At 50.1% G+C, this 27,038-nt stretch overlaps 1 protein-coding gene across 2 annotated transcripts in view; it reads right to left on the reverse strand.

Moving 5' to 3' along the window:
- Window positions 1–4,340: 4,340 nt before the first annotated feature.
- Window positions 4,341–27,038, reverse strand: part of TOMM20 (translocase of outer mitochondrial membrane 20) — a 47,688-nt gene continuing 24,990 nt past the window's right edge. Inside the window, exons 6-8 of one of the 2 annotated variants that reach the window (XR_014317216.1) lie at window positions 10,821–10,918; window positions 7,345–9,352; window positions 4,350–7,002 (exon numbers count right to left, since the gene is read on the reverse strand). The gene's annotated coding sequence lies outside the window, so the exon portion shown is untranslated. Of the gene's footprint in view, window positions 7,003–7,344; window positions 10,919–27,038 lie in introns of both variants that reach the window. The other variant, XR_014317215.1, reaches the window with a different exon arrangement.

The following is a 27,038-nucleotide window of genomic DNA, read 5'->3' on the forward strand; positions in this document are numbered from 1 at the left end:
AATTCCCTTGGGGCCACAGCCGCAGGCTGGGCCTTGCTGCGAACTCCGCACCACCTCGCACTCCCACCTTCGGGGAACTAGTCACAGATCGCTGCAGATAAGCATTGCACAACGCCCATCTGCTCTGCAGAGGTGCCTTCTGAGGTCCCTCGGACTGAGCTGTCCCTCAAGATTCATTCTCAGCCTTTATCAGTGCATTTTGGAGGGAAAAAAAAAAAAAAAAAAAAAAAAAAAAAAAAAAAAGCACCACAGAGTGTGCACAAATCACCCACAGTTACGAATCCGCGAGGTGGTGCCCGTAGGTTAATGCAGCCTGTATCTCCAAGCTGCTGCTCCTCAGCATTAGCCACCAAGCCATGCTCCCTTCTTGCACCGAATGTCAAGGCCCGTGCATCAGTGCCCCGGCTGAGCGCCTCCAAAACTCAGCTGTGGCTGTAACGGCCCCCAGTGCCATTTGCCCAGCCAGGGTAGATGAGGCGGAAAGGAAATCCACAGGGGTTCTCCAGTTCTCCTTTTCAGCTGTGTTTTGAAATATGGTCAAGCCCTGGCCACGCCGATCTGCAGAGCTATCTTCGGACGGCATTTGGTCAGCACACCACGTGAAAGCAGCACTCAAGCCCAGGTTTTATGTTCCAAGTAAGGATGAGAAAAATAGCCCGGCTTGTTCGGTGGGGGCTGAGGCTGCCAACGTACAGTGGTTTCGTGACACAGGCCCTGGTGGCAGCTGCCAGCTCGTTTTGCACCAGCCACCAAACAGCCAACAGCAGCCACAGGTCCAAGCCCCCCACCCTGCAAAGGTGGGCACAAGACCTTCGTGTGCACCTATGCCCCATCACCCCCTGAATAAATGCGAGTGGAAATGTTAAAGGTCCCATGAGCCTGGCCCCTGGAAAACGTCTTTTGTGGTCGCCTCCAGTGAACTCTGGCGTGAGACACACAGCTGTGGAGGGCTGCACATCGCAACCTGTAACCGGACCCTTCCTTACAGAAACGCTACAAATTGTTATGATCATTGCTCTCATCCTTTACAGAGCTGGCAGCGAGCTTTCCAAGACGGTATTTTTGTGCCCAAATAAAGGTCAGGGTTCCAGCTATGATAAATCAGGGCCGGTTAGTGGGCAGGTTCAGCTGACAGAGTCATCTGATCTGCGCAGCTGTGCATGAGCCCTGAACCAGTTCCCTTCTTGTGTCCTTTTCAGGCCGGGCACAAAGCTCGGGGACATCTGTTAGTTCCTGAATTACAGCGGGCGGGCAGTAACGGACGTGCCCTGCTCTGGTGAGCCTGTGTTTGTTATTTTCTAGGCTTTGCATCGGCTGCGCACACACAGCTGGACCACACCTTCCGGTCACTGAGCCCGCCACATGCAGCTGCTGGAGTGAATGGAGACATCGCAAGTGTGCGGCTACCCTACCAGAAAAATAAAAATAAAGGAAGGCATTTGCATTTCCTCTTTTCTGTCTTGCTAAATCCTTCCCTTCGAGAAATTATGCAAAGCTCTGCTAAAGCAGCACCGTACCTGCCACGAGCACGGCAGGCGCAGCCCCGGGGAGGCTCCGAGTCACCCCGTGCACCTCCATGCCACCCACATCGCCTGGAAAACTTCACAGCGCTCTGAGGACAGCCTAAAGCTTTGCTCTGTCAGCCCAACACACAGGTTGCATGCCAGAGGGATGCAGCCAGCAATGCCGTGCTGCTGCTCACACCCAGCAGAAGCGCCCTGGGACCTAGGACAGCCGCAGAAGCCCTGTTGGCACCCATTTCTGCAGGAGCACAGCACCAGCCTGCATCCTGCTGTGTCCTTCTGCCCTGCTGCCCTCGCCCCAGGGGTCGCTTGCACATCCCTGCAGGAAGCCCGCTGCCCATCACAGTGGCACTGAATCATTGCCGGCAACGGCTGCCCGCCCCGTCAGGAAACCGCAGGGCACCAGACCTCACACAGGGGTGCTGCCATGCCCAGCCACCCCGGCCAATGACACCGCCACAGCAAGTTGGGTCCCGCCACTGAAATCTGCCCCTCCTGAGGTTCCCTGGAAAGCTGCACCACTGTGACCTTTACAGAGAAATCTGTCCCCACGTTTGGCCTCCCCACCATTAAGAAAGTTCCTTGTAAGCCATTTGGGTCTGCTTAAAAGAAGCAGTGAAAAGTCCCAGAGACTCAGAAATTGAAAAGACACAGTGGAAAAATTAAAAAAAAAAAAATAATAATAATAAAAAAAAAATCTTTGAGCATGTGAGCACCTCTCCCAGCCATACACAAATCGCTTCCATATTTCATAAGTTTTGAACAGCAGGCATATAAGCTTTTTAAATCAGCAAGTCTGGCCCTGAAGTCATCCAAAACTCGTGATCAAACACTTCTGAGTATTTGAGATGCAGGAGACATCATTCTCCAAAGGGTTCCTTCATCTAAGTCGACGAAAAGGTATGAATTTTTATCGCAGAACAGCAGAGGCCCTGGAAACTTGTGCAAAGAAGCATGATGCAAAATGGCGACACCCACACCCACACAAGGTCCCCTCAGCATCAACAAGAAGCAAAACAGCCTCCATTTTCCATACACGGGGCTTGAAGTAACCCATCTGAACTGTGCAGAAAAACTCCACGGCCTGTGATGTGCCAGTTCCAGGAACAAAATCTGTCCCTCGGCCTCACTGCCCTCGACCCCATGGCACCCACAGCCGTCTCCACCCCAGCTGAAGGCAGCAAGCACGGCGTGGGCACAAGGCTGAGGCCTGCTGCCATCTGTGTACTTCCACAGCCCCCCTCACTGTGGTGAGGGATGGGCTTCTGCCAGCACTGCTGGACTGCTGCCAGCCACACTTTGGTGTGTTGGAGTCGCCTGGTACCAATTTCAGGGCACTGTCCCAGAAGGCTGGACCCTGGCCACTACCAGGAGAGCCCAGGTTTGCTCACTTCCAGCAGTAGTCACAAGTGTGGTGTCTCCAAGAGCAAGTCATGCAGCACAATAGGAGCAGACCTGTGGGGCAAAGCACCTGGGGCTGAGATATCGATATAGCACTCAGTCTGTGGGGGTTACTTCAGACAAACTGCATCTGGTCCTATAGGCTGTGCTGGGAAGCATCCAGGGTGCTTCTGGAGAGCAGCTTCCAGCTTGGTTTCCTGCACAAGGAATAAAGCCCATGCACTTTGAGACCATCTCATGGGGTGAACCAAAGCAGACTACATGGGAACAACAAGGAGGTACACCCCAAACCAGAGTGCTCGCCCCACCACTGCCAGCCCCACCACTTCCCTCTGCCATGCGAGACAGGAGCAGGAGCGGGAGCATGCTGTGGCATGGGCTGCCCTATCCTCCACGAGGAGATAGTGGCTACAGGGGCTGGCGTGCAGCCCGGGCAGCTCCAGCCAAGAGCTGCTGCGAGAAGGATATGAAACCTTGTCATTGTGAAAGCAGGAGGTGACAGTTCATGCTACGGCAAGGGGCTCCGGGGTGGTTTCACCATCAGCACGAGAGGCACGGCCATCTCCACCAGCCGGGGCAGCTACAGCACTGCCAGGATATCGCCCTCTAGGACTCAGCACCCAGCTCACTGCCAGGAGATAGCACCCTTGGGGCTGTGGGGCTGAGGCTGGGATGCCTCCTGGTAGGAGAGCACCAGGGTTTAAGGAGGGAGCAGTACCTGGCCTGAAGCACTGTGGCAGCCGTAGGAGCAGATACCCTGTGGTTAGGCAACTACCTTAAATCATTCTCAAGTGAGGCTCGAATAAAACCAGAAGTCTCGATTTAAAAAATCCAGACTCGGCAGCGGTTTCATAAGTTTATGGGATCTGTCCATAAAGAACAGCAAAGATCCTGATGCCTCTACCTGCCTGGCACGCTCAGCCTGCAGCACCCATGCACCAACACCTGATGCTCCCCCAGCTGCGTCCCCATTCATGTGCCACCTGGTTTCCTAAGCTGTCCTGGGACCTCCTGGGACAGCCCACACCTCCAGACATAAAAGGTTTCTCCTTTCCATGACACCACTCCCCAGCGGCACAGACCTGGTGTCTGGCTAGTGCCCTCAGGCATGCTGGAACAGGGCAGTTGCAGGGAAAAACGTGTTGGACTGAAACAGGGTAGGAAATGTTGGTCAGTCACAGGGCATAAATATTTAAGAACACGCATCAAAGCAATGGAATGAGGATGAAAGCGATTTTATGCTTTATTTTTGGAGACCTACAAGACTTGCCATGTATTTGGCTTTACAGGCAAGCACAAAGACAGGAAGATAAAGGCAGGCACTCGTGACAGGGAAGGTGATGTAAAATCAGGAAGGTGCCAGGCAGGGCTAGTTGTGAGTGTCATGAAAACAGCAGGGCCTTCTCAAGCAGACAGATGCCCATGAAATGTTATTTTTGGACACCACTTCAGAATCGAGTTTAGAGGGAAGTGTGACATTTACTGAGTCGCCTCCACCACTTCCTGCAACACCTGGAGCTTACTCTAAGGGCTCTCATTTAGATACTGAGAATTTGCTCACTGCTCGGGCTGAAAATAACACAGTTTACTTTCATTTTTTTCTGCAAAGCTCTGCTGAAACCATGAGTTGTGATGCAACAGTCTCCGGTGCAGATCCCGCCGCCATGCGCCGTTCACACGGCATGATGAAAGAGCGATTTAACAGCCGGCAGTTATCTGTGGCTTCTTCCAGGAGGTCACCAGCAGCGTCTTACTGCTTTCTCCTTGGATCAGCAGCCAGCTGTAAGACTTTCTTTTTCAAAGCCGCCTGAACTGTGCTGCATCCTGAACCCCAGTTGAGCTTCTCGCTGTTTCCTCTGACTGCACAGTGAGCTGTGGCCTCCCCAACCCCAAGCACATGCAGCAGTGCCTGCAGCATAAGCTGAAACAGTTTTGAAGGACAGCTCTGAGCCTCTGCCTCCATGAAGGGCCACTTGGCTCTCTGGTGGCCCTGTCTGCTCCTGCCAGAGCCCTCCAGGGGGTCTAAGTGCACAGCTCCAAAATGCAAGCAACTCCCATGAAGAGATGAAAAGAAAAGCCAATCCTCGTTTATAAATATATTTATTTGGTTTCATTTTTTGCATTTCTTCTGCTTTCAAATATTTCTCTTGCTGGGAATGTGAAACTCTGATGAATTCATAGTGTATGAACCATTTGGCCTTAACCCCCTACCTCTGTTTTGATTTTTAGTCTATTAATAGGGAAAGGACAGATTTTCCACCTTGCTATTAGATAAATTGCACAGCATTTCACACACATCTGATCCAAAAACATTTGCAGGATTTCTTTCAGAAGCCAAAGGTGGATAACAAACATTTTGGCCTTATGGAGACATAATCTTTCATTAAAAGCAGTCATGGCTGCAGAGGATCAGCCACTTAAACCCAAGTGTCTCCGTTGGCAGGGCAGCTATTGAAACAACTGCTCGGACAGGATATGACATGCGAATGTTTAGTCTGTGTGGGGGAAAAAAAGAAAAAAAAAAAAAAAAAAAAAGGAAAAATAGAAAAAAGTCATCAAATCCTAACTTCTGGCAAACGGCCAAGAGTTTTTCATACTGTGTGGAAATGTCAAAGGTGAAAGAGGAGAAGACTTTCTCCTCATGCACCACGCCGGCCTGTGAAGCAGTGTGTGTGGAAGGACTGGGCCGCAGAGGCGCAAGTGCCTGCGCAGCCAGGCATGTGTCCTGCTCGTTTTCCTGCACAGCCACTGAGCCCATAGCATGAGTGAGGGATCTCACACACCTTTTCCAAGCTCACCCTGCCCTGACCTGGTCTGCCCCAGGACCAGGATCCTGCCTGTGGTGACAGAACACTGAACAAAATGGCATCTGTGCATCCTCTGCTTCTACACCGGAGGGGCTGCAGAGCTACCTGACGTGCTCTCCAACAAGCCAAGGTGCTTCCCACCAGCTAGCTGACAGGATCCAAGGGAAACTGGACAACAGGAATCTTTTAGAAATGAGCATTCAGGTCATGGGGGTGCAAAGTCTAACAGACTATAAGTGAGGCTTGGCCACAGAATTGCGGGGAAAGGATGAAAAACATTCCTTTCTTATGAAATACACAATTTCCTCATAGGCAATTCCACTTTACAGTTGGGTGGGAGTAAAAAGCACAAGGCAGTCTGAAGAGAGCTGCAAAACCACACTGCTCAGCCTGTGCGTTTTGATCACAGCCCCCCTGAGACCGCTGCAGAGCGGCCCTGCTGCATGGCAGAGCAACAAGGGAAGAGCACTAGCGGAGCGAGGAGCAAACCTGCTGGTGCGGAGACTCTGTAAACGCTCCGGTGCTTTGGGCAGAATCTGAATGTGAGGGGAGAGTTCAGTTGTTTTAAATCTCCTCCTGGTTGCTTTCGTTTGGGATAGTGACTAAAAGGCACAGAGAAATGTAACATGGAGAAAAGTTTGCCTATTAAAAATGAATCAATCATCGCTGTGTGGAGCCTCCAGGGCCTCGGAGGTTTCATACAGGTACATGACTGGACATTCAGCGCGGAAAAATGAGGCTGGGCAGAGCAGAACAAAATTATCTTCTTTCCAGCTGGACCTATTTTGCAGCCTGTCAGTCTGCCATGCTGAACGGGAGAGAGGAAAAACCAAATGTGCTGTGTACCCAAGCTGAGATCTTCTGATCAACCGTTTATTTATTTATTTATTACTCTTTCTGCTGGTAAGCCTGGGAATTTTGTGTAGCCAGCCCTTGAAAATCCATTGCAAGTCAAGGTTGTTCATGAAACATGGTGAGGAGAGGGCTGTTGGATACAACTGTGCTTCCTTCCTTGTGGGCCTGGCTGGAAGAGGCATGCTGCACCTTTAATGGAAGACGAGATTAATCACCGAGAGGATGCAGATGCAAGAAAGAGGGTCTCTCAAGGAGCTTGCAGCTGCATTTCCACTCCACCCCTAGCCCAGCACCTGCCCCACAGACCTGCAGGGACCTGAAATACGTGGAGCTGCAGAGGCAGGGCTGGGTGCTGGAGTCAGGAAGTGCCTTCCACGCTGGGAAGGCTCCCGTCCACCATCGTGTTCTTCACAAAACTGCAAGAAATGGTAATTTATAGTAAATCCTTCCTGATTAAAGTCCATAAAGCTCTGCAGTTAATCAAGCTGATTAAACGAATCAAACTTGTTAAGAATGGTTTTATCAAAACATTTACATTTCTGCAGAGCAGAGATTCATTTGCCTTTGCATTGCAAAGTACACAGGTTGCCACGAGAGGATGAAGAAGAGGACTGGGAACATTAACCATGTGAAACGCCAAGCCGCCTCCCCCCGTCTCTCCCAGTGTTCGTTTAAACAAAGGGACTCCCTGGGCCATTAATTTCGTCACCCTGCCGGGTATCTTCTGTCTTCTGGAAAAAGAGACCTCTCTTACTCACAGCAAGAGGCTTTCCTGACGCACGGGGACTTCATCACCAGGCCAAAGTGCTGCAGAAGGTCCTGTGTGGGCAGAACCCCTCTCCTAACCCATGGTGTCCCCCCATGGCAAGTGTCCAAGCAGCGTGGTGGCCTCCTCTCTGACATCTGTAGGAGAAACACGTCTCGTAGAGTACACAACACAAACGTTTCCATAGCTGTCTGGAAGATTAAAGTAACGTAGCCAGGAATTTGTTCCTTCTATATAAATCTGCTCAGCTTCAGTCCCAGCAGAGATAGGCCCAATAAAGGCCTTGGCTGCCTAACTTCTAAATTTAGACACTCAAACCTCCTCTTCAGCTGTCGCCTAGCCCTGGTGAGGCATTCCTCTGTGGGGCACCAAAACTAAGGTCCCTCCGGCATCTTACATCCTTCAGAGCAGAGCTGAGCAGGTGGTGGCAAGGTGCCACCTAGCTGCACCACCTCAGGACCCACCACCAATGTGTCCCCAGGAGCCTCACCTGGCAGGGCTGAGCTGTGCACGGATGAACTGACCTGTGAGGGCTGGCCACAGGCTGAGCCAGCATCCAGTGCTTTGTCATGGTGGCAGAAGGGCAGCTCTCACAGCCCGGCAAACACCTACTTTAGGATCAGAAAGCGACCTGTGGAGGTGGCTGACTGGAGGACAAGTGCTGATGGAGGGACTTAGGCTGAACACCTCACTTCTTGGCAGCTGCAGAATGGTGGTCCTCCAGTATTCCCAGTGACATGGACCCAACGGGATAAGGAACCACGTCCAGGAGCAGGGTGTCAAACCCCGCAGCAACAGGCACACCTGTCTGCCAGCACAGCAGCCATCGGGGCAGTCAGTGACCTGCACACAGGTGGTTTTCAGGTCCATCTCAGACACTTAGCCCACTTCACTGATGGGCTTTCTTTGCTGCTGCTGCCCGCTGATGTCCACCAACTGGAAGGCAGTGCTGCATCTGCCCTGTGCTGCCCTGCACCGTGAGGACTTGAACAGCGAGACTGCAGGAGCCAGGCTACAGTGGCAGTGGGAAAGTGCCTCCCCTTTTCTCTCCAAGAGCATGTTCCAGGGGAAGATCTGCAGATTCAGCATCTTACAGCCAGTTCTGCTAAGGCAAAGACAAACTTGGCATCGGCACTCTATCTTCCACGCCATATGCTTTATTCGTTCAAGAGTTGTTTTTCCTGCAGGGGAGGGTGGATTGGCAGGTATGGAAAGAAATTCATTAAAATAACTTTGGCTGGTTCTTCGTGCTGGCCACCATCTCCGTTTTGATTTTTAATTCTCATGCCCAGAACAATCCTGAAACAAAGACATCCTCTCTGGGAGTACGACAGATGCTCGCAAAAGGAGCGTCTGAAAGGCTGTGCTCCTTGGCCTACAGCTTATGGCTGCTGTATTTCTAAAAAGAGTGGTAGAAACCAAGAAGCTGATAATAAAAGTCACACATATTATGAAACCAAATATACTGACATGCAGTGCAACAACTTGGGCATTGGTAAAGGTACCTTATCTGCCTATGTGCAAGCCACTTGCCTGGTTTTGCAACAACAGGTTTCTCGGAGAATGTTTGCACTGAGTTACCTATTCCATTTTGCACTGCTTGCCAGATAAATGGGATCCTTTTCAATGGAAAAACAGACATTTGATTATTTTAGGTTCAGGGATTCTGGCCAATTTCTTCCCAAAGTGGCTAGGGCTGAATAGCCAAAGAAAATGTATGCACTTAAACTTAATGGGGCTTAAACACTGCAAGTAACAACACAGAAAGGGACAGAAGCCTGAGGGGCAGCAGAAATCTCCAGGACCAGGACTTTAATACTCAGAGAAACTGCCAGAGGTCTTGATAGCAGCCATTGTGAATGTATGTGCATGTTCTGCTCTTTAAATGTATACATTATTTTCGGTTTAAAAGCTTGCATTCATTCTCAGATTTCTGTGATCTTTCTGCACCAAATGGCTTCCAGGTCTCTCCATAGGCTGTAGACAGTTTTTATTCACCCCTATAAAACAAAGATTTAAAGGATTCAGACCTCAAAAGGAGAAAAATTAACATGGCAGCCACAGGCAAACCGGGTTGGCTCCTGCAGCTTTGGAGCAGCTTCCAGCTCCCTGCTTACAGCACTGGTAGTGGGAACTGCCTGCAGAACCCTCTTTGCCCTTGACTTCTTCTGGCTGGGAGGTTAGGTCCAAAACCCAGCCGATTTTCACCTCTGTCACCTGCAGGAAAGAAATAGCTCTAAAGGTTTCTTAAGGGAAATAAAATCTGCATGGACATCTTAGTGAATGCTCTGCAAGTCGTGTGTGTTTTGCAGGCTGGGCTTGTGTGTCACTTACAGACTACCTTGAAATTGGCTTCTTTCATGTCTTAATGCACTTAGAATATAAAGAGGAAGCATCACCTGCACACACAAGGTGCATATATCACTCCAAAGCTTTCACCCGTCCAAACACTCAGCTCTTAAAACCCCTGCCTGAGTTGGGGCAGAGCACATCAGTGCCCAGAACAGCAGAGGGCTGGGCAGAGCCTTGCTCTCCATTTCCAAGCTCCGTGCCTTGCTCACAGCCACAGCACCCATCAGGCTGTCGAGTGCACGGCACCGCGAGTACCCAGCGGGGCTGTAAATGGGAAGAAATCCTTTTCCAGGCTGCAGAAATAACAACCTGCAAAGCATTTCTTTTTTTCCAAAAGGATCATTTTGGGTTTAGTAATGGGGAAGGGAAGAGTGCCTGAGCTTTGGTTTCTTGTTATGATTTCAGTCTCATAAACAATCTCTCTGAGATAGGGGATTGGGAAGGAAAACAGCATCTAGAAGCTCCTGCCTGGAACATGGGCAATGCAAGGAAACACATTTGGACAAATAGTCTGCAGCAGCTGCTGAAAAGGGCCTAGCACAGGGATAAGAGTAAGCAGCAAATTAGGTGCTAGTTTGTAAAATAAGACGGCCTAATTTTGACTTGCAGAGATGTGAAGAGCATCGTATAAAAGAGCAGGCACTCGCATGCCGAAGAGACATTGGCAAACTGGGCAGTGTTCAGAACAGAACAACAACTGAATCACTAAAGGAAAGATTAAATAACTAAATAGTAGTTTAGGTGAATAAATCCCAAGAGGCTGATACAATTGTTTGGAGGTATCAACATTCAGGGGCAAGTGCTGTTTGCACAGCTCCACATGAAGCGCAGAAAGGAAAACACTTCTCCCTGCAGAAAAACGTGGAGGGGCAGCAAGTGCTGCCAGCCCCGTCACCCTCTGATGCCCAAACCCAGCCCCTGCTGGGTGCAGGGACTGTTGGGTGAGGGGGCCGTGTCCACTGAGCTGCTCATGGTGACAGTGACGAGGGCTCGGAGCAGAGCCATGCACCAGCACTGTCACCCCCTACACCTCCTCCTTCTATGGACAGGGGCCTGGTCCTGCTCCCCTGCTGCACTGTGAATATTTGGTGGGCTCTGTCCATGAGATGGGCTTACCAGGGGTCAGCAGTGGGTGGCGAGAGGTCCTCCTTCAAGATCGGCCACCACTCAGGGGCTGGTCCTCTGAAAGAAGCCCCTCAGATGCTCCATGGTCTCTGTGGAAGAGGATGGCTCTGATCAGCATGTTAAGTCTGCGGCCACCACACCGTGTGCCTCCAGCCCCAGCTGCCTCCCCGCTGGCCAATTTTGACACTGGCAAGGTTGTGGATGTTACACTGGAAGTGCACAAGTCACAGCTGGGTTTGTTACTTGTGCTACGTGTAACACACACACATGCAGCTAGACATGGCCAAGCTCCCACTAATAGCTTAGGACACACATTTAAAGTTTTTCCCTTTCCGTATCCCACGAATGTGAGCAAAAGAGAAACCCCACGTGTTCCTCTTCATGCTTTACCATCGTTTGCCCATACCCAAAGGGGTAGTGGTAGGATGTCATGAGCACATGTACATCTTTCCTTCTGGAGCCATCCACAGCGCCAAAGTTTGTCATTTTGCCCCGTGAGTGCTGCCTGCAGTTGAAATTGCTTACCGCGTCCTATTAATGACTGCTTGCCGTTACTCACAGCTTTGCCAAAGCTCAGTTGCTCGAGCTGAAATACTCCGTGCTGGAAGTCTGCCTCAGGCAGGCTCTTTTGGTAATTTTTAGTTAAAATAATTCAACTGTCTCCCAGAATGAGATTAGCAAGATATATGTTAGCTTGCTCTGTTCAAACAGAGAGATTAAGTGCCTCTGTCTTCAGAGACCAGCACTGGTACTTAGCCAGGGAAGGGGGATCTGCCTTTGCGATCATCAGAAGTTTCCCCACCTGTGCCCAAGGTACTTGCCGCACACACCTTCACTCCGTGCCTGCCTGGCGGGGCATTGCTGCAGCTTGGCAGGTGATTTATCCGAGGGCTGCTCTGGTCATGCTCCAGCCCAGGGTTGTGGAGCAGAGAGCGATGCAGTCGGCATCACCAAGTGCTGCTGCGGTCCTGCCTCCGGAGCAGAGTAACCAGCAGTGCTAGCAGGCCACCGGCTGCGCTGAGGGAGCAGGCAGGATGGTCGCAGCCCTTGCCAGCGGGCTCCCCGTGTGTTTGCTGACAGCAGAGAGCTGCCACACGGCAGAAATCCCTGGGTCTGCCTCCTCCTGGCCCCTGCAGCCTGCCTTCTGTCTTAGCCTGCTCCCACATCCAGCTCCACACCTGACACCCATCCCCTGCCCTGGCTGGGGGTCCCCAGCCCTCCCTCGGCCCTGCCCATACTCGACCAGCCCTCCCCTGCATTGCACGGGCAGCACCCGAGCAGCACCCGAGAGCATCTCCAGGCTCTGGTCCCCAGCAGGGCAGCGTCCCCGTTCCCCCAAAACCTTTCATCTCAAAGAGCTCCTCACCCGCGGCGCAGGGCTGCAGCACGCCTACTGCGCGCAGCTCAGCGATTTCGCCGCCAGACTTGAACAAGTCTCCACTGAGCAAACGTGCCTTCAGAGAATCCAGCTCCTGCCTCTAAGAAGTTTCTGTTGAGTGTCTGAGATCTGAGGCTGTTGGTTTTTTTACTAAGGTTTCTTAGCTCAAGTTTTGTGTGTTTTTTTTTTCCCCCATGAAGAACAACCAAAGGCACATTCCTGATATCTGCCAAATCTCAAGTCTCTGCTCCAAAGGCAGAAAGTGCTAGGGCTTCTCAACTGATCGTTTTAAGAACATGTTTGAATATGAAGGGGGAAAAAAAAATGTTTCTCTCATCTCCTTCTTGTAAGCAAGCAAAAACACTTTTGCTGAAGCTTCCCAAACGCATTCAGACCGAGACCGATACCCAGCACAGAAAATGTCAGCGGGGCGGTGAGCTGCTGAGGTCTGCAGGCCTTGTAGGCAGGTGGTCTTACAACAAGAAACACTGGGCAGCCTCAAAACAGAGAGAGGCACCAAAGTTGTTGATCACATGCAATTTAGTATGAAATTGTGCTGAGCCAGCAGCAGAGATGAACAATGTGTGACTCGCTGGTAACCCCCCGGATTCGGGCCTGGCTTTGCAGTTGAGGAGCAGGCCTGGGTGAGCGCGGTGGTGGCTGCTGGCAGAGCAGAGATGGGGCAGAGCCCTGCTGGGGGCAAGAGGCAGCCTGGGCTCAACCACGCACCCCCAAAAGGTCCATCCTGCCCAAAACAGGTCCTCCTGCCTGCCCCACGGTCTCTTCAGGGCACCCCCTGCATGGCACATGCCAAATTTCCCCTCTCCGGCTCCAGGGACAGCTTCGCCCGCCACTACCACTCTGCCTTCTGCTCCTTTCCCCTCTCCACGCTTCGCATCCCCGTGAGGTGAGGCAGGGCTGCAGCAAACGGCCCCCTTCCTCCCCCCCGCCACGTTCACACGGTTCAGCGTGCGAGCTTCCTGCCGCCTGCCCAGTCAGCTCGCTATTCATAGGCAAACTGCGCTCCTCCGTTTGGCTCCCAAAGAAGAATAAGTATAAAAAGCACCGAACGTCTCGCTGCTGAGCCAGCAGGAAGCTCAAACTGCTCTGAGCATGGGAACCAAGAGAACCGCTGCGGCTAGCACAACAGGTATTGTTTGGGAGGAAATCCCTGCAGCAGACACGACTGCCTACGCGCACACGCACACTTAATACATGTATGTATGTGCTTAGTAAGGGTACGGAAAAGGGGAAGGCTGAGGAAGTGCAAGAGGGTTGAAGAATAGATCGGCAGCTATGTCCAAGGCAGGGTAAGAGCTGCTCGGCCAAGCCAAAGAGTTGCCTCTCTGCCCCAGGAACTGGTCTGTGAACCATGGGGGAGCTCGGGCAAAGCGATGTCTCCGAGCTTGGTCTCTTGACCTCGGTTCTTGACAGGTCTTGCTATGTGCCTGGTTTTGTTTGCATCAGGAGTGAGCTCATGAAGCAAATCTCCCAGCTGTGCGCACTTGCCATGTTTCGATTGCCATCGGGGAGTGTTTTTTTAGCTGGATTCCTCTTGAAGGAAATGAAAGCAGAAGGTGGGCTCCAGGAGTACACCTCCTGTGCTCCAGCCACTAATGAGCATCCAGTCCTTGGGAACCAGGATAGAGGTACCTGATGTGAATCCCCGGGTACACCACGTCCTCAGCACCAGACATCTGCCTCTAGAGATCTGCTCCCACTGCACCACACCAACTGCTAACACAGACACAGCCTGTCCTTGTTAAAATGAAGTAAAAAAAAAAAAAAAAAAAAAAAAAAAAAAAAAAAAAGAAGAAGCTTGAATTAAATCATTAAATCATTCAAATTTTCACCAAAAAGGGAATAAAAGTTTTGGTTAAACAGCTCACAAACTCCACGTTCACAAAGAGTCCTAACATTTGAGTTTGACAAGACTAGAAGCATCCGAAATATACCCCTGTCTTAAGGTCTTTCTGGACAGAAATACTATACGGAAATAACTCCAAGAACAACAGGTCATCCCACCCAACTCAGCATCCCTCGCAGCCATTTCAAGGAGCAACAGCTGTGAAGACCTTAGGTAAGACCATGTGTGACCCCACATCTCGTGACCATAAGGAGATGGCTAGAAGAGCAACACACATGCCTTGGAAAGTGAGAAAGCAAGCAGAACGAAAGGGCCAAGCTTCCAGTCAACATTAAAACATGCCAGTGACAGATCACCCGTACAGGATTGATCTTTGTTCCCCAAATACCCCAGACTGAATGGCGTTATGAAGGCCACCAGCCAGGATCTCAGCATTTACGTACAGCCACACTTCCGAACTGCCCTAACCTTTCTGCATGTGGATTTTACTCTCTGGGATCAGCTGTGAAAGTCAGATCTGGACTGAGCTCCAACATCCTCAAATGGCTCCTTTTTGGGGAGAAAAGGGGAGCTGGCCTGGGGTTGTGTCCTAGCCCCTCTCTAGTCACAGGAATAGCTGGAGGAGCATCTGTGCAACTGAGGTCATTCCTTTCATAACGTTAGCCAGTTTAGGGGTAGGAAAACTCAATGCAGCCTTCTTTTGGATAAACACCAAAAAGCATTTTGGGAATCTGGCCGAAATGAGCTGATTCTCCAGAGTCCATAACACAAGTGGAAAATGTGGGTAAGAGCTTACCTCTGCTATTTGCAGCCTTCCTGTAATAGGTTTATCCTGTGCTCAATGGGAGCTCCAGGGTACGTGGGGGCCTCTGCAGTGCCCCCTCTCTGGAAACCCACTGAGCTGCCCCCAGGCTCCTGCAGGTCCTGGGGAGCATTCGGGGGCTGAGCTGCTGGTTTGTGCACAGATAGCCCAGAGTGTACAGGGACTGAGCAGCCAAATGGAGTCAAGAATGGAAAAGTGCCCGGCCCTTCCTGGCAGAAGGGACAGCGTCCCATGCAGGAGATGTCAGGCTGTCCCACCAGAGCTCCTCCTTGCCACCACCACCTGGAAGAACACAGAGCAGTGCCCAGGGAGCAGCAGCACCTTGATTGCCTGGCTTGACAGCAGCACAGACAGCCGTGAGCAGGTCCCCCGTCGGCTGCCAGCCGGGCGGGATGTCTGTCAGCAGCACCAGGGAGAAAGGCCCCGTGTGCTTGCCAGTGTTTGTTAGGGGAGCCCAAGTCAGGGAACAAAACTGTGGAGCAAGACAATACTCCTGATTCGAAGGGGAACATTTCTTCCTCCATTAATTATTTCCCATGCTATTCCTGGCGGTGACCTTCACTGGGAAAGAAAAAAAAAAATCCCATTTGTTTATATATCTTTTATCCAACTTCCTATACTAAAGCCTCTGGCTAGAATGAGTCACATTTATACCAGCTATCACATTATATTATGCTCTGTCGGTGCTGCTACCTGCCTTCCCTTCCTCACCATTAGGGTTTGTTAGCATTAGAGCAGGCAATTTGCAGCTACATTTAAAGATTACCTGCCTCGGCGGTGGTGCCCATCTGTGGAAGTAATGCCATGAGGATTACATTCGAGGCTGCTGGCAAGCCGCCCCAGCTTGAAGGGAAATCATCCTGCTTCTGTGCAGGGAAGCGTTTGCCTGTTGCAGAGCAGGTGCCTCTTCTCTGACTGCTCACGATGAAATCCTTGGTGTACACCACTGGCCCCTCATGCAGCCACTGTGGACTGGCCAAAGAAGCAAGTGAGCTTTGTCTCCCATTTCATTTACACTTTTTTCTTCCTCTGCTGTATAAATGATGGCTGAGACACAGCGCTCACAAAGCATCATCACCTTTTACATAAGGGGCACTTGCAAGCAGGTTAGCTCCCAGACATATTTCTTGTTTGTTTGTTTTTTTTTTCCATTGTACATTTGGACTGTGGCAATGGTTGAAATCTCCTGTCAAAACTGAAGCCATGCCATGCCCAAAAATGCAGAAATGCCCAGGCAGCCCTATAACTGAAATGCTTCTAGCCTAAAAGTGAAGTTGGCAAAAGGCTAAAAGAAAAATGGTATCATTAGGGGTCATAACATAATACAGTACCTGGAAAAGAGGTTGATCTTCATCCCACAGAATCCCCAGGAGTCCTAGTCAAAATGCAGGCATCCCAAAGAGACTGAGCATTTTACTCAGACTCATCTTTTTGTCTCCCACACAAATGCTGCTGTTATGCTTCTTCCATTGCCAAGAAACCCATGACCTGCAGCACAATGACGGGATGAACGCTGGTTCCAAATTCAGGGCTGAGGACTCCTCCATTTCTGATGGATGGACTTAGCCATTTCTCATGGCTTCCCAGGTAAGCCCATGAAGTACGTACAAAATTCTTTTTTTAAGCAAAACAGCATCATGTACCTTAGTGTAAAAGCAACTAATTTATAGCAAATTACAACAAGAGTGGCAAAAAGCAGGTGGGAAGGAAAACTTAATGGTAATATATAAAAGTATTTTTATTCAGCTGGCATCTGTGGAAGAGGTCATGGTCTGGAAAGGGCAAAATGTTTTCAACAGTCATTGCTCTTGCTATTGCAGGTCTACTTGCTTTTCTGCGACATGAGAATGAAGCACTGTGCTTGAGGTAAACCACTTTCAGGTATCAAATCAAATAAACAAACCAATAAGGCACATGAAAATAAGCAAGGTGTTTTTTTCTTTAAATTTACTGCTTCTGCTGCTGCTTTCATTATACCACAGGCATGGAATATTTTCAGTAGCTTTTTCTAATCTGGAAATAATAGATATGCACTACCTTCTGATGCAAAACCACCTCTTGACATTTGTAAGCTTTGTTGATAGAGGAAAGGAGGCACACAGGACCTCCTAAGCAAGACTTTATTCACAGGTACAAATCTTTATTCAGTGATGAATGAATCCTTTCAGAAATGCTAATATCAGCACTTACACAGCGTGGCCAAAGTAAACAGCAAACGGTTGGTTCATTATTCTTTTTGGATCCTTTGCCAATTTGCAGTTCTTCAGAATTAGTGTTGAAAAAGGCACTGTTTTGTTGGAAAAAAAAATGAAAATGCATTTCTGAACTAAACTCTACTGATGGGAATAGATGACGCACCAGCCCCAAGAGAGGGCTTCCCTGTGAACCCGACCAGGGTGAGAGGAGGAGGGGCAGTAAGGAGATGGAGCATTTCGATAACTTGGATCATATCTGACTGCTTGCATTCCCCCAGGAGATTTACTACTACTTCTGAAAGCAGCAGCCAAAAATATGCTTTGATGTATCTTTTATCTAGGGCTATCTAAATACCATCTTGATAAATTGCATTTGTGCAATTGAAGCACTGAAACAGAGAGGGCTTATGTTCCGCCTTCTACCATAGGCTCTTGGTGCGTCCTTGGAGAGGCAATCGGGATTTGTGTGCCTTATGAGTTGCAGTAAACTGGAAGCTGGCAAATGTTGTCCCAATTTTCAAGAAGGGTAAGAAAGAAGACCCTGGTAATTACAGGCCTGTCAGTCTCACTTCAGTGCCTGGTGAAATTACAGAGAAGATTATTCTGGGAGTTACTGAAAAACACTTGAAAGACAACAGTCATTGGTCATAGCCAACACAGGTTCACAAGGGGACAGTGCTGTTTAACAAACTTATTTTCCTTTTATGACAAGGTTCCCATCTAGTTGACCAAGGGAAGCCAGTAGATGTGATCTTTTCGGATTTCAGCAAAGCTTTCAATATTGGTTCTCGCAGCATCCTTCTGGACAAATTGTCCAGCATACAGCTAGACAAATACAAAATATGACAGGTGAACAATTGTCCGATGGGCTGGGTTCAAAGGGTTACAGTAAATGGGGTTACATCAGGCTGGCAGCCAGTAACTAGTGGGGTTCCCCGGGGCTCCATTTTGGAACGCGTTAATGTTTTTATACCTCTTTAATGTTTTTATAAAGATCTACTTGAATACATACTCTGTAAGTTTGCAGATGATAGTAAATTAGGAAGAGCTGCTGACTCCCTTGCAGGAAGAGAGGCCCTGCAGAGAGATCTTAACAAATTAGAGGGTCAAGAAATCACCAACCACAAGAAGTTTAGCAAGGGCAAGTGCTGGATTCTGCACCTGGGACAGGGCAACCCTGGGTATATGTACAGACTGGGGGACGAGAGGCTGGGGAGCAGCCCTGTGGAAAGGCATCTGGGGTTTCTGGTGGACAGCAAGTTGAACACGAGGCAGTGGTGTGTCCTGGCAGCCCAAAGGGCCATCAGTACCCTGGGGTGCATCAGGCCCAGCACTGCCAGCCATTGAGGGGAGGGATTGTCCCGCTCTGCTCTGCACTGGTGTGGCCTTACCTAGAGCACCGTGTGCAGTTTTGGGTGCCACAGTATAAGAAGGACATAAAGCTGTTAGAGAGCCTCCAAAGGAGGGCTACAAGGGGCAAGACATACAAGGAGCTGCTGAGGCCCTTTGGTTTGCTCAGCCCATAGCAGAGCAGGCTGAGGGGAGGCCTCACGGCGGCCTGCAGCTCCCTCACGAGGGGAGCGGAGGGGCAGGCGCTGAGCTCTGCTCTCTGGGGACAGCGACAGGACACGAGGGAATGGCATGGAGCTGGGACAGGGGAGGGTCAGGCTGGGGGTTCGGGAAAGGGTCTGCACCCAGGGGGAGGTACAGCACAGGAGCAGGTTGCCCAGGGCAGCAGTCACAGCACCGAGCCTCTCAGAGTTCAAGAAGCATTTAAACTCTCTCAGACAGATGGTTTAATTTTAGATGGTCCCTGCAGGACCAAGGAACTGGACTTGATTTTTGCAGGTTCCTTTCAGCTCAGGATGTTCTGTAATCCACCTGGGCCCCTGTCAGCCAAGCTGTGGAGAAACCACTTCCCTGCATGGCCAGCTGGAAGGAAGCTCCATGCACCGTGAGATGGACAGCTCCTGCAACACACAGTCCTCCTGAAACCAATGAAAACAAATTGACACTACTCAGATGCTAGCCGCCCTAAAATTAATCATATGATTCACTAGGAAACAAATTCTTCAGTTTAAAAGTTACCAGCAACAGTTGTCTCTTCTGGGCCTACTGCTCCCACAGAAGAGACAAATAAAAGACCATTTGAAAAGGTCATCGCTCGTTTTAATGTAAAGCAACTGGCTTTGCTTTGACTGCAGAGGAATGTGACTTAAATTAGGCCGGCTGACTGTGCTGAAGAGGATTACAGTTTCTCACATGTTCCTTAGCATAGCCCAACCATGGATGGTGACCTCTCTGGCTAAAACCATTGGAGGAGATTCAACCCTGCCCTTGGGTATTTGCCCCCATGACGAGAAAATAGATGGAAATGGAGTTGCCAGAAGAAGATGTTGAGGGCATCAACAGGATTCCAGCAAAAAAAGAACTTCCTCGGATCAAAGAGGATGATTATTTCTCATTCCTCACCCTCCTCCGCCCCCAGGTAACTGAGTGCTGCTGGGTTCAGCTGGGGAAGAAAGGGGGATGGAGCAGTAAGAGGTGATCTGTTTTTGTTAAGGGAACATATACAACAAATAACAGCTGCAAAGGCTCCCCGGGGTATTGAAGTCATTATAATTCGGGGGTTTTCTTCCCCAATTCAGGCTTTAATGGGAAGCAACTTTTACCCTTTCTAAAGGAGCACTCTACACAGTAAGCTTGTTAAGCTTGGAAAGTGCTTTAGGAGCCCCTGGGATGAAAGGTGCTCTAGGAATGAAAGCTGATATTTACGATTATTGCTTGAAAGGAACAGAGAGGAACACTAATGTAAAATATGAATGGCTGCTAGTGCTAAAAAACGTGTTGTTGACTTTGTGCCAGGGAAGATAGTTCCAGCTCTCAAACCTGGATGACAAGGATTTAGGAGGTGCAAGAAGTGGAAGAGACTCCTGCAAATAACAGCAAACGCCAACAGGCGTGATATGTAGGGCAAATAGGTGTCATGGGTTTTTCTTTTCTTCCTCCTAAAGTGCAGGCTGTACGATCTCTTTCAGCCCAACTCAACCAGCCAAAACAGGCACCCATTAACCACCACAGTACTGCTGCTCTGCGCTCCTTTTAAAGGAGGAACCTCCTGATCCCTTAGGACAGAAGGGGAGAGACATATCCTTTGTAAGTGATCATATGTAATGGATTGGCCTGAGCAGGCTTGTATCTAATCTCACTTAACGTACTATAAAGCAGAATCAACTCCAGACTAACGTAAATTAAACTTCTCTATTTTATAAAGCTATGAGAGAAGACAATAAGGCTATCAGGCTCTACTCCTGCAAATGCTACCTGCACTCTCTCAGCTTGCATAAATCTCTTCTGTTGATTTCACACTGGGCATCTGGCTCCCTGATGTGGCACTCCACAGCTCTCAGGGAGGATGTTTTTCCATACAGTGCCGGTACTGAGAAATCTTCACCTTAGTCTGCCAGTCTTCCATTTTTTTCACTGACAAAAGCTCAAAGAAAACCCTTAGAGAGAAAGATTTCTGCTTCTTCAGTTCTTCAAAAACGAGCTCAGAAGTGACTATAGAAGAAACCTTCACAGCAAAAACCCACAGGATCTCAAGAAGGGATTTTTTTTTTTTTAAATATAGCAGAGAACACAGCATGCACAAGAGGCTGAAAGCTAATACATACCATACACATTTAAATTAGATATAAGGTGCCTTTTTTTTTTTTTTTTTTTTTTAACAAGTGAGTGTGATTAACCGCAGCAATGAATTATCAAAAAGGGCTGCCTTCTCCAGTTCTCAGGCTTCAAATGCCTTTCAGACACACACTGAATGTCTCTAGGGACAGGGAGTTCATGCATTAGCACTCTACCCAGGCTGAAAAGCCCCTGCATCACTCTGGGCAAGTCTTTAAACCCCTCCATGAACCATTTTCACACTTTCTAACATGTCTACACCACTTGCCAGCCAGGAGAACCCTCTGAAAGCTTGCCCTGGGTCACTGGAGCTGTGCCTCCCACTCTGGAGAAGTAGTGTCACCAAGCCAACACCAAAGGGACAGGTTGTACCAGCAGCCCTTTGCTGGTGCACAGCCACCACGCTGGTACAACCTAAAGGGAGCGAAGGGAAAAACCCCAAGAGCCCCGTGCAGTGTGTGCTGCTGCTCACGACTCCATGCATCCCAGCAGGGTCTGGGGTGCAGGGCACTCCTGCCAGCTCCTCTCCCTCCACACTGTTCCCTTTTTAGGCACAGCCTAGTGCTGATGAGTCTGCATTAGAAATAACAGAAAGTCCTTGGCCTTTTTTTTTTTTTTTTTTTCTTTTCCCTGCAGCTATTTAGGCCAGCTCTGGCTAATCGTGCTTTCTAACTTAGACTCAGTCACTGCCATGGCAACCATTTCAACACGCAGTTCACAGACTGCCTCTGAGATGTACAGCTCCTCTGAGAAACACGTACACCTTGATGCTTCACGAGAGGCTTTAAGAGAGGAGAGCTATCATCTGCTACACTGACACATTTTTTTCTACCATCTTACCTCTGGCAGCATGAATATCTGCTTTCAGCTCTGAATAGCTCATCACTTCTGTCCCCATTCCCTCCCCCCAAAATAGGTTCTTTAAAAATTGGCACAGATTTATGAAGATGAAAGAGAAAGGTGTAGGAAGGGAAATGCACTTGGGAATTCCACTCTCTGGCATCCAAACTCACCCGTGCAAGAATGCGGCAAAGCCTGTCCTATTGCTGCTGTGAAGGAAATCCTGTTTTGCTCTGTTGTGTCACCATGGAAAGGGAGAAAGCTTCTGGGGCTTGCTTTCGGTTTTTCTTAAACCCCAGGAGAGATGGCAGCCAGGAAGCAGGGTGGGTGCTGCTCTTCCCTGTTTGCAAAATATTCCTGCTGTTTACAAACACAACTGTCCTGCAACATGTATAACCCGATCTGTGCTTGTCCACGTGTAGGGAGCAAGACTCAGACGGCACTGGCAAAGCATCTGCCTGGAACATTTGCACCCATTTTCCAACTGCCAGCTCCGAGGACATTGCTCGAGATCTGCACCTAGGTTTGCTTTGGCTGGTCGTGATGCCTGGCCCTGACACCCGGCTGGCACAGGAAGGTGCTGCAGCGAGGTGCTGCACCGTGCTGCCTACCAACCACAGATCATTTATTCTGCTCACACGTAACACGCTCTTCTCCCCTGTGCAGTCAGAGAGGAGGCTGTGACTGCTAGCATCACAGTGTAAAAAAAAACCCTTATTCATTTCTTTATGCAATTGTGGCTGCCCTGTGGAAGAACCTGATTGCATGTCTTGAATGTTTTCTTTTATGTGTGTGTAGGTTTCAAATACATATGGATATAGTGCGTGTGGTGTCATGCTGACCCTGACCAGGTGTAATTACATCGTCTGTTCCTTTCTTCCCATCTTCTTCTGCATTTATATCTCTGTCCACTGTCAGAAGGCCAGCAGCCACAAGCACGACCTGACCCCACCCCTACCACCTACTTGCCATTAGGCAAGAAAAATGCTTCTGCTGCTGACCAAGGGAGAGGAGAAATCCAGGTGTACCCACAAACAAATACAAGCCAGTGCACCCAAAGTAACCTGGGTGACACCTCAGATTTCAGCTTGAATGTACCACTCAGTCCCCTGATGTCAGCCATAAGAGAGCCACCCTCAAACATGATTCTTCACACTGCTATTTTCTCTAGGAACAAAATTTGACAGAGACAGACCAGAGACGGCAGCAGTCCCTATGGCAGACAGATAAATCTGAACCAGTAGGTAAATAATACATTGCAGTGGCCTTTGCCCTGTTATTTTAACGCATGCACATGCAGGCAGACATGCTATTTCGTAATCCCTGCATATGCACTTCTCAATCAAGTATCACTTATATATACCATCTTCCACTGAAATCAAACCTCTGAGATGGCTGAAGTTAGGAAACACGGTGTGTGCTCAGAGAGAAACATCATGGATAGTCTAGCAAATCTCAGGGACTTCTCAACTGCAAATAGACTGCCTGGGGGACCCGGAGCCTCAGCTGTCCTTTCTAATCTGCTACCTAAAGTCAAGACCAAGGTTGGCAGGAGGAAAATATAGGACACAAGCTTTTAGCCCACATATTTTAATGTTAATGCATTCCTGTAACTATAATAAGCACAGACAAAATTATGATAGCTCTGTGAGACTGGGAATACTGTCTTTATGGCATGTGTGTGCCATTGGCCTGATACTTCACCGAGTCAAACTTCTACAGATCACTGCAATGACTTTTGCCACACTCCCCTTTCCCAGCGTGTCCTCTGCTGGCAGCCTCTCACTCCTCTGTGCGTAAGGAAGCGCTCTTGTTAGAGAGGGCACAGGGACAATGGCTGGAAACGAAGCTGGAAGAGTCCTCTCTTTCCCATGTTCCACAGAAGGTAACTTGTAACAGACAGACTGGCAGCATCTAGAGCAGAAAATCAAAGCCTGAACCAGGGCACAGGCAGAGGAACTCGTCCGTCCCTACCTCCAGCCCTCAGCACGGCTCTGGACACTTTTTGCCCAGGCCGCCAAATGCTCCCCACAGCATTCCCAAGCACAGCTTGGGAGTTAGCGTGGGTCAGGGACTGCCCTCAGTAGGTAGTTTGTACGTGGCCGTGTGATTTAGGAGGGCAAGATCTGTACCCTCACGGATGGTGTTCCTCAGCCAGAGCGCAGCTCCTGCCCCTGCCCACCCTCGTGCCACCTGGGCTTGTGCCTCGGGCTCCAGCCAGCGGCCAGATGACCTGCCTCTGTTGTGATGAAACCGGGACCTGTCCCCGAGCCAGCTGCACAAACCCTCTCCTCCACTTTGCTCCAGTGCAAAGTCCAACGAGCCGACTTCAGCCACAGGTGGCTCAGACCGGCACGCCTGACGCTGTAGAAGGGGAGTGGAGAAGTGCTGGCAGAGTCAGTGCCACCTCCCAGCTGGGCGCTGAGCCTGCCCCTGCTTTGCCCCGCCAGCACAGAGCCCACCAGCTGAGCTTAGCCCTCAGTGGCTCCTGGGCATACCTGAGATGTAGACAGAGGGCAGGCGGTGCTGTGATTCCTGACGGCCTGGCCAGCCCTTCAGGCTGCTCACAGGGCCACCCTTCCTCTCTTCTGTGAACACCAAGCACACCACTCAATGGCAGGAGAGCAGCAGCGTTCGCTTAGTTTGCTTTCATGCAGCAGTCCAGGCAGCATGGCTTCGCTCCACGGTACCGAGCTGAGGAAAACCATGCAGAAACCTGCATTGTGCACTCTTCCCATTTGCTTTGGGATCCAGTGTTAGGAGCTGTCCTGCTTTCCATCAGGAAATTCAGAGGATGTTTCTTACTTGTACTTATAAAATACCGAGGTCCTGTTATGCTCCAGGGGAGGGCGCTGGCAAGGGAGAGAGCTCAGGCCTGTTCCACTGGGGCAATTCCCATCCTCCCAAGCACATCAGCAGATTGCTGGCAAAAGCAAACATTGCAAAAATCTGTTTGAGGTAAAGCACAGAAATTGCTTGAGTGGGTTTTTAACCCTTTTTCTTCTTCCTAATAATGAGCTTTTTCTTTTTTTTACAAGCACGCTCCTGGAATGGGAAGCCTCATAGTTTGGGGATATGTTCACGCTGGGAACGTTCACGTGACCTTTCAGATCACATTCCTCCTATTTATAAGAGTATTAGTCATCAGCTTAGAGAGCAGAACTAATACCATGTTTGTTAAATGACTAAATGTGCACTATGAATAACCAGCGGTGGGTATTTAAAACCGCAGCTCCATCCAAGAGCACACAGAGAATCCACAGCTAGCACATGTTTAGACAAAGCACAAATAATAACACTGCACGTAAAATACATCTGAGAGGCAGTTTGAAGGCAGTTCCCCGCAGGAAACGAGGGCTGAATTCACTGAATAGATTGTTTTCCAGAGATAGCTCACCTAGTTATCCACACAGCAGAGCTGGCAACAGAGCACGGCAGCTGAGGAATGAAATGCGATGGAGCACAACTCCCCTGTGCTGCAGCCCGGCCATGATGCTGCACAGAAAATGTCGGGAGAGTCCTGCTGGAAGCGTACAACTCTGTCACTGGCAAACCCCGAGGTTTAGGAGCTCTGAATAATGCCCAACTCGCTACCTAACGTTGCTCAGCTTAGCTTGAGGGGAAATACAATACAAACTGTGTTCGCTATTGGCCCCGACACGTTTGCAAGCCCCAGCCAAGGTGAGCAAGCTTTGCACATCCCAGATGCTAGCAGTGCCTGCAGCATTCTGCCATGAGCAGTACCAGTTCCTGGGGCAGGAGGCATGGCACCTGCCAGGCACCCAGGGCTTCCCTGCTCCCTGTGTGCCGCATGGGAAGCGCTTTGCAGGATGAAATGAGCGCAGGCAGTGCACTCGGACCACTCTGGTGAAACCAAATGAGAGAGGCAGGAGCACATCTGGAGCAGAGGCAGAGTGAAGGGCAAAGGCGTGGGAGGAACAGGACGATGGAAAGTGTAGACAGCAGCATGGAAAATGGAGACAGCCAGCAAGCTACATGCCCTCCCTTTATTTTATAAAGTTTAGTGCTAATGTCCAGTGATGCACTGCCACGCTGCATGGGACAGCGTTGTGAGGACACTGGGACAGCTGGGTGCACCACACTTCTGGCCAAACCTTGGGGCGAGGACGGACATTACCAGCAAGAGGCACGGGGCTGCAGCCATGTGGCAGCTTCAGGGAGCCGCCCCTGCCAGCAAACCTCCGTGGTGTCAACACAGCCCGAGGGAAGAAAGCGCCACGCTGCAGGCAGCAGCCGAAAGGCTTGGTGGGACCGTGGCAGCTGAAGGTGCAAATATCACTTCCTTATTGCAGCCTGCGCAGCGCGGAGGATGTTTTGAATGGCAGTGAATCACCTTGTAATCATGGCCAGTGCGTCCCGGCTGCCGTGTATCACCAGGCCCTCCTCTGGGTCAAGCAATCACTTGAGGGTGAATCAGCGCTGCCCAGGTTTCTCCTGGCGCGGGCAGGCAGCGAGCAGAGCTGCCTGCAGCCTGCCCCAGCCAGGCCGAGCGAATGCCCCACCTCGCCTGCCCAGCCCTCAGGAGGCAAGCGGCAGCCCTCGCTCGTGTCTGGGCCAGGTGGGGGAAGGGTTCGCCAGGTCTCACCCCCGCCCTGTTGCTAATATCAAGTAATAATAGTATTTAGCACTTCCATAATTACCTTTGCACTCTGGTATCACAGGCACAGCTGAATTGGAAGTCATTAAGATCATTATAATGGGCTTCAGTGGATCCTTTCAGTTGGAGGCATTATTTAGCCAGGCCTCATTTTCGTGGTTATATCTGAATAAGCACTATGCATTGAGGTGAGGTTCACAGATGAGACACTCCTGCATAAAGGCAGTCTCCTACTTGCAAAAGCAGAGTAATGTCATTATGCATCATGTTTCCCCAGACTTCAAAATGCCGAGGAAGGTAAGTCAGGTTATAACCAGCTCCACCTGTGACTTGTAGGAGCTGCGAGGCTCTTCCCATGGACGGGCACTTGGGAAAGCTCTGCCCTGAGCTCCTACACACGGCAGTCATTTCTCAGCAGCCACCATTCTGGAGGCTTTCACTGGTCAGTGCAAGTAGCCACCACGAGCAGGTGTCAGCTCAGCAGCTCTTCCCCTGGGGGTAAAGAGGAAGGGGCAGGAGGCCGGCAGCCCTGGGAGCACCTTGCACGGGGAACAGGAGAAGTGGGCTGACCCAGGGAAGGTGCTGGCTGCTGGCCTGAGCTCAGAGCAGCACACGGACATGAAGCTGTGCTGGCCTGGCTGCTGCTGGGGCCGGTGAGCAGAAATGTAGTCAGGGCCTCCTGGAGAACAGGGACCTACTGATCCCACGTCTATACTTGGCCACGCTTCTGTGTGTGGCCTTTAAATAAGGAAGTATTAAGTGCCCCTTTAATTTTGGGTACCTCATTTCCCTGTTCAGAAATGC

Source organism: Aythya marila (assembly GCF_965140915.1).
Source record: "Aythya marila genome assembly, chromosome: 3".
In the NCBI taxonomy this organism is placed as follows: Eukaryota; Metazoa; Chordata; class Aves; order Anseriformes; family Anatidae; genus Aythya; species Aythya marila.